The following is an 8,065-nucleotide window of genomic DNA, read 5'->3' as shown; positions in this document are numbered from 1 at the left end:
GCAAAACTTTTCATGAATAGTACTTTCAAGACAAGCATCAAAAAGTTTTGCATAAGAGTTAACTCATAAAGCAATAAATTCAAAGTAAAGGCATTGAAGCAACACAAAGGAAGATTTAAGTTTCAGCAATTGCTTTCAACTTTCAACATGCATATCTCATGGATAATTGTCAACGCAAAGTAATATGATGAGTGCAAATAAGCAAGTATGTAAGGATCAATGCACAGTTGACACAAGTGTTTGCTTCTAAGATGGAAGGAAGTAGGTAAACTGACTCAACATAAAGTAAAAGAAAGGCCCTTCGTAGAGGGAAGCAGGGCTTAAATCATGTGCTAGAGCTTTTTAAGTTTTGAAATCATATAGAGAGCATAAAAGTAAAGTTTTGAGAGGTGTTTGTTGTTGTCAACGAATGGTAGTGGGCACTCTAACCCCCTTGCCAGACAGACTTTCAAAGAGCGGCTCCCATGAAATTTTTATTTTTGGGTGACACTCCTTCCAACCTTTGCTTTCACAAACCATGGCTAAAAAAAGAGACAAAATCTGTCAAAACAGAACAGCCAGTAAAGATGAATTTTTAAGAGGTACTTCCCTTGCTCAAATCAGAAAACTCAAAACTAATGAAATTTGCGTACATATCTGAGGATCACTCACGTAAATTGGCAGATTTTTCTGAGTTACCTACAGAGAGTCCTACTCAAATTCGTGACAGCAAGAAATCTGTTTCTGCGCAGAAATCCAAATTTAGTATCAACCTTCTATTAGAGACTTCACTTGGCACAACAATGCAATAAAATAAAGATAATGAGAGGTTGCTACAGTAGTAACAACTTCCAAGACACAACAAAACAGTAGCAAAATAAAGACATGGGTTATCTCCCAAGAAGTGCTTTCTTTATAGCCATTAAGATGGGCTCATCAATTTTAATGATGCTCACATAAGAATGAGAGTTGAAGCAAAAGAGAGCATCAAAAAGCAAGTTCAAAACACATTTAAGTCTAACCCACTTCCTATGCATAGGAATCTTGTACACAAATAAATTCATGAAGAACAAAGTGACAAGCATAAGAAGATAAAACAAGAGTAACTTCAAAATTTTCAGCATATAGAGAGGTGTTTTAGTACCATGGAAATTTCTACAACCATATTTTCCTCTCTCATAATAATTTTCAGTAGCTTCATGAATAAACTCAACAATATAACTATCACATAAAGCATGTTTCTCATGATCCATAAACACATAATTTTTATCAAGCTCAAAAATAGTGGGATTAAAACTTTCAAACCCACTTTTATTAATAATATAACAAGATGATTGATCAATCTCAAGAGATATGGGACTCCTAGATAAAGTCAAGACCTCTCCAATCCCATTTTCATTAGTAGTACAATTAATATTATCAAGTAACATAGGACCATCATCTAGAGCTTTATCATAAACATTTGCTAAGCAAAACTCTTTAGTACCATGCACTTCGACATCAGGCACAAACAAAGCATTATCATAAGATTTATCAAAGTAGCATGGATTATCATAGATAACAGTAGCATAATTATTCTCACAAGTTTTACTCATCGGTAATATTTCAAGAGAATCCACAGGAACATAACATTCATCCACCTTTGGTAAGCATGGAGGACAATCAAATAGTGTAAGAGATAAAGAGTTACTCTCATTAGAAGGTTGGCATGGGTAGCTAATCCATTCTTCCTCCTTTTGTTCATCACTCTCCTCTTCTTTTTCATCCAATGAGCTTTCAGGTTCATTAATTTCCTCCTCTTTTTCATCCAATGAGCTTTCAGGTTCATCAATTTCTTCTTCCACAGGTTCCTGCAAATTGTGAGTGCATTCTTGTGCATTAATGAGTCTCTCTTTATAATCAATGATATAAGGATTATCACTGTAACTTTCTATGCAAAAATTAAGGATAGAAGAGACATAATCTTTAAGGTCCTTACAAACAACACAAGTTTCATAATTTTTAGACATGAAGGATTCGATCTCAGAGGCTCCCATAAATAAGACAAATTGTTCTACCTCTTCGAACCCAAAATGAATATAGTTATTCCAATTATAGTTCTTAATTAAAACTTCTTCACTAAAGCCACATTGGAATTTCAGATGTTTAGTATCCTGTTGAGAGCAACAGTTTATATCATGGCGTTTAAGCAAGATTTTAGCAATTGTATTCAATTTTTCTATCACAACACTCATGACTTTACCCGTTCTTGATTCTCTATAATTATTATATATTTCAATAAGCTCCAAATAGGTTGTGGGTTCTCCCATAACAACAGTTTTTAATTTTTCGGTTTTTCAAATTTTTATGGATTTTTGGGTATATAAGAAAAATAAAACAAGACAAAAAGAAACTAAGCAAAAGTAAACTAGGCAAAATAATACTAGACAGAAATAAACTAAGCACAAGTAAACTAGACAAAAGTAAACTAAGCAAAACAAAACAAAATAAAACAGAGAGAGAGGTAGAGTGTACTCCCCAGGTGAACTTATGAGTAGAGCTATGCCTCCCCGGCAACGGCGCCAGAAAATAGTCTTGATAACCCACAAGTATAGGGGATCGCAACAGTCTTCGAGGGAAGTAAAACCCAAATTTATTGATTCGACACAAGGGGAGGTAAAGAATACTTATAAGCCTTAACAACTGAGTTGTCAATTCAGCTGCACTTGGAAAAGCACTAGTAACAGGGGTGATGTGAAAGCAGCAGTAATATGAGAGCAATAGTAACAGTAACACATCAGCAGTAACAGTAACACAGAGGCAATGGCACCAGAAAAAAGTTGATACTACTTCCAATGACATATAGAACGAGTATATGATGATGAGAGATGGACCGGGGTTCCCAGCTATCTTCACTAGTGGTAACTCTCCAATAACAAGTGACAAGTGTTGGGTGAACAAATTACAGTTGGGCAATTGATAGGATTGAAATAGCATTAAGACAGAACATCAAGATTATTAATCATGTAGGCATGTTTTCCATATATAGTCATACGTGCTCGCAATGAGAAACTTGCATAACATCTTTTGTCCTACCAGCCGGTGGCAGCCGGGCCTCAAGGGAATCTACTGGCAATTAAGGTACTCCTTTTAATAGAGTACCAGAGCAAAGCATTAACACTTGGTGAAAACATGTGATCCTCATATCACAGTCTTCCCCTCCGGTTGTCCCAATTTCTGTCACTTTGGGTCCTCGGGTTCCGGACAGCAATATGTGCAAACAATTTGTAGATACAATCTAAGCAATAAGTATAGAGCTTAAATCTAAGATCATGCCACTCTTGCACTAGTGACAAGCATTAAACACAACAAGATTGCAGCAACAATAACTTCACAAACTTATATAGATAGACTAATCATAATGTAACAATCCATCGGATCCCAACAAACACAACACCGATTACATCAGATGAATCTCAATCATGTAAGGCAGCTCATGAGATCATTGTATTGAAGTACATGAGAGAGAGAGAGTACCACCTAGCTACAGCTAGAATCCGTAGTCCATGGGGGAACTACTCACGGAGCATGATGGAGGCGATGGCGTCGATGGAGATGGCTTCCGGGGGCACTTCCCCGTCCCGGCGGCATGCCAGAACAGAGATTCACTACAAGAAAAGTTGCCATGGCCGACGAAGTTGAAGTCGCACCGTGGTTGCTGGTGTACCATGGCCGACGATTTTGGGTCTGTCCGTTGTGCATGTCAAAAGGTTTTTTTTGTCGTTTTTGAGGCCACCTAGCCCGACGAAACCGGCCAAAACGTTGCGTATGGTGGCCCGGGACGTGGTGCATCTTGAATTCTCGGGTTCGCCGGCCGAGTCAACGCAAATCCGCACCGCCGAGGGATGTAGGGCCCAGATGGCAGCCTCTCTGGCATTGTTTTTTTTTTCTCGATCGCGCCATCTCGTTCAACGCTCTCCGATCGAGCCGTTTACGATGCAGGATCATGGGTCCCGCATGTCATCCTCTATGAACCAAAATTCTTTCTATTCTTGGATTTTTTTGACCCCCTGATTTCTGGCTACTTCCTTTTTCTTTTGATCCCTTGCCGCCTTGGAAACATTGACACCGCTGCTGCTAATTGGGACCCGCATGTCATCCTCTATGAGCAATCAACTTTCTTTTCTTGGAGGTTTTTTTGGCACCTCAAATTTGGTCACTTGCCTTTTTCTTTCGATCCCCTGCCGCCTCTCAAACGGTGATACCGCTGCTGCTAAATGGGACCCGCATGTCATCCTCTATGTACTATAAAACTTTCTTTTCTTGGATTTTTTTTGGCACCACATATTTGGTCACTTACCTTTTTCTTTCGATCCCCTGCCGCCTCTCAAACGGTGAGACCGCTGCTGCTAAATGGGACCCGCATGTCATCCTCTATGTACTATAAAACTTTCTTTTCTAGGATTTTTTTTGGAACCTCATATTTGGTCACTTGCCTTTTTCTTTCGATCCCGTGCAGCCTCTCAAACGGTGATACCGCTGCTGCTAAATGGGACCCGCATGTCATCCTCTATGTACTATAAAACTTTCTTTTCTAGGATATTTTTGGAACCTCATATTTGGTCACTTGCATTTTTCTTTCGATCCCGTGCAGCCTCTCAAACGGTGATACCGCTGCTGCTAAATGGGACCCGCATGTCATCCTCTATGTACAATCAAGTTTCTTTTCTTGAATTATTTTTGGCTCCTGATATTTGGTCACTTGCATTTTTCTTTCGATCTCATGCCACGTTGAGGACTGTTGTGGGTATACTTTGTGGGTATATCAATGGCATGGCCTGGATCCGGCAAGCCCGGGTGGCCCATAGTTGGTGGTGAGGCATGTGGCCCATCGGGCGGCCCAGTTGCTGTAGATCATGAAGGATGAAGTCCAGCCCAGGAACAGAAAGCCGGATATCAACCGACCTACGAAGGAGGCCGGATCCGTGACAGCCCATGAAGTATCCGGATCCAGCACGTATTTGGAGGAAGGCGGATCCTTGACGTACATGGCAAGACATTGTACCGTAGTTAGGCAACTTGTATTCCGGCTAGGACTCTCCGTGTAAACCCTAGATCCGTGCGCCTATATAAGCCGGATCCTGGGAGCCCTAGAGGCACAACCACAACTCATTGTAACAACGCGAAAGCGCCCAGATAATTCCAGACAAGCAGCAGTAGGCCCTGTCATCGTGCAGGTGTTCCGAAGCTGGGTAAATCGCATACCACCGTCCCGTGTGCACTCCGCCCTATGGCCCCTACTTCTTCTCCCCCTCGTGAGGATCCCTCCTCCGAGGTACCATCGATTAGGCAACGATAGTTGGCGCCCACCGTGGGGCCTGTGGCGTCTGGAGGCCAGAACCGGGAGGGTTCCGCCATGGGAAGCTACGACGGCACCATCGCTGTGGGGCGCGTCCTCTACGCCGGAAATCTGCCGATCGTCCCTCCGGATGAGTGTTGGATTCCGGCTAGGACAAACCCCGTCAAGCTCTCCATCATCCCAATTGGCGGCATACACATCTTCATCGGGGAAACCGTCGATTCCGACGGAAACCCACTAGTAAGTAACGCAGACGCGACCGCCGCAGAGCTGGACGCTGTCACGAAGATCCGATCTGAGATGCAGGAGCTTCCCAAGGAAGATTCCGCCTCGGATCTGGAATTTTCAAAGCCCACCCAATCCGCCCCTGAGCAGGAAACAACGGTGGAAGACCAATGCAGATCCGCCTGGGTCTCCCAGGTGTTAGAAAAGCAGAGGTGCCACTTCGTACACTTCTTGGCCCATACCGCCGGAACCGCCCCTCAAGAAGACGGAGCTGGTCCTGAGCAGGTAGAGGTACCGGAAAACGACGCGGATCTGGATCAGGCTGAGCCTGTCGGAGAAAGCGAAACTCCGGTTGAAGAGTCGATTTTGGGCAATCTGAGCCCAATTTTCGGAGATACCCCCTCCATGGATACTGACGAGTTTAACCGCAAGCTAGGGGAGTACGGTTTCGGTGATCAGCCTGAAGTCGACTCCGCCTAGCCTAAGCAGGTTCTCGCAACCGTAGCAGCGCTGGGACAACCTGGATCAGAAGAGGCAACCAACCAATCTGACCCTCAGCCATCCCGCCAAGGATCTCCAATGTCACGGGAGCGACCCCGCAGGGATTCTTCCTCGGAGGAACTCCTGTCACCTGAAGAGATGGTTGCACGAGCAGTTCTTAACAAACCTATAACCTCGGGCGACGCCGCAGATCCGGAGGCTCTAGAGGCCACTAGAAAGGAAATGCTGGCCACAGCCAAGAAGCTCGCCAATACCGCAGCCGCATTAAGGGATGAAAGGGCAGAAGCTGCAAGTTTGATGGACCACTTCGACAGACAGGATCGCAAAATTGCTGACACACTCGAGCATGTCAAGAGCATGAGGCAAGAGTGGGAAGTAAAGATGACTTATGCGCAGGCGGAGGCTGATCGAATCGTTAGAGAAGCAATTCCGCCTCGCAGAATCAACTTCGCCACGCCCGCAGAGCAGCAGCCGCTGGAAACCCCAAAGGACAACATGCTAAAAGCTGCGGAGCTATTGAAGAAGAAGGACGAAGAGGTTGATATCAACTACCTCCGCAAACTTGTCGCTTCAGCAATGCAGCAGCAAAGCAAGGCGGATACCTCGCGCAGGTTAGAATCCAATCCGGATAACTGTGTATCTACCGCGCAGAAGGACGCTCGCGCCGATCAACATCACGACGATGAATCACACACCGGATCCTCGGAGCGCAGAAGAAAAACCAGGGAACACCCAAATCCGATCCCTGTTCCGTCAAAGACGCCTTCGTCAGATCCAAGAAAGGGAAAGGATGCAATGTACTCTGGACGAGATAAATATCGCAACCCTTCTCCTCCGCCTAATGGTTACCCGCGACCCCCTCGCCGCCGTAGTCCAGCCGGAAACACCAGACCCCCAGGGCATGGTGGGATTGTTATCCGCGACAACGTGCTGCCAAGAAACAGAAACAGGGAGCGCGCGCCGGAACCTCGCCGGAACCAGAACAACGACCGTGAGCCCGAGCCCAGGAGGAGTCGGAATGAGGAACGCGACCCAGAGCCTCGCCGGAGCCGCGACCCGGAGCCTCGCCGGAGCCGGAACGACCAGGGCAGCCAGCGCCACGGCGAAGGCAGCCACAGAAGCCGGAGCCAGCACCGGGAAGGCCGAGGAGAATTGGAAGGCGGAAGCAAGAAATCGGACCGACCACCTCGCAGGTCTCCCTCACCACCACCTAGCGGTGGCGGCGGAGGTGGAGGCGGAGGCGACGGCCGGAGATCTCGCTCTAGCTCACAATCTCCTCGCCACGGCTCGCCTTAACGAATACAGAACCGACTACATTGGTCCGAAGTGCTTTGGCAGGATGATTCGAGAGGAACCAAAGCCAAGGATGAACCTCAAGCTACCCGGAAACCTGAAGCATTATGATGGCACCGAAAGGCCGGATACCTGGATTGAGGATTACTATAATGCAGTAACCTTTGCCGGAGGAACCCCTAACATCGCCTGCCGCATGCTCCAGTTGTACCTTGTAGGTCCAGCCCGGATCTGGCTCAGTGACCTCGAGAAGAACTCCATCTTTTGCTGGTTCGACCTGAAGACCGCTTTTGAGAAACACTTCAGAGGCACCTACAAAAGACCTGCCACGGCAAGCGACCTGCAAGCCTGCATCCAGAAGAAAGGAGAAACCTCAAGAAACTACCTCACACGATGGTTGGCATGCAGGAACGAGTGCGAAAACGTCGACCACACCACCGCCATGTACGCCTTCATTGGTGGACTGCAGAGGGGAGGATTGCTGAGGCATACGCTCACTCGTTTGGCTAACTCAAACAAGCTGACTTTGGATGAAATGATCTCCATTGCCAGTGATCATACTGCCGCCGATGATGACGCAGGCGGTGATCTCGCAGCTACAGCAATCCCCCTGCATCAACAAAAGAAGAACCGTGATAACGGTAACAGCAGCAGCCATAAGCGCAAGAACCCTGATGACCAGAAGAGTGGTGGATCCGAGATGGTCGCCATGGCGTTTCAACGCGGAGG

This window comes from Lolium perenne, chromosome 4 (genome assembly GCF_019359855.2).
Source record: "Lolium perenne isolate Kyuss_39 chromosome 4, Kyuss_2.0, whole genome shotgun sequence".
Taxonomy (NCBI): Eukaryota; Viridiplantae; Streptophyta; class Magnoliopsida; order Poales; family Poaceae; genus Lolium; species Lolium perenne.
Note: the sequence above shows the minus strand (reverse complement) of the source record.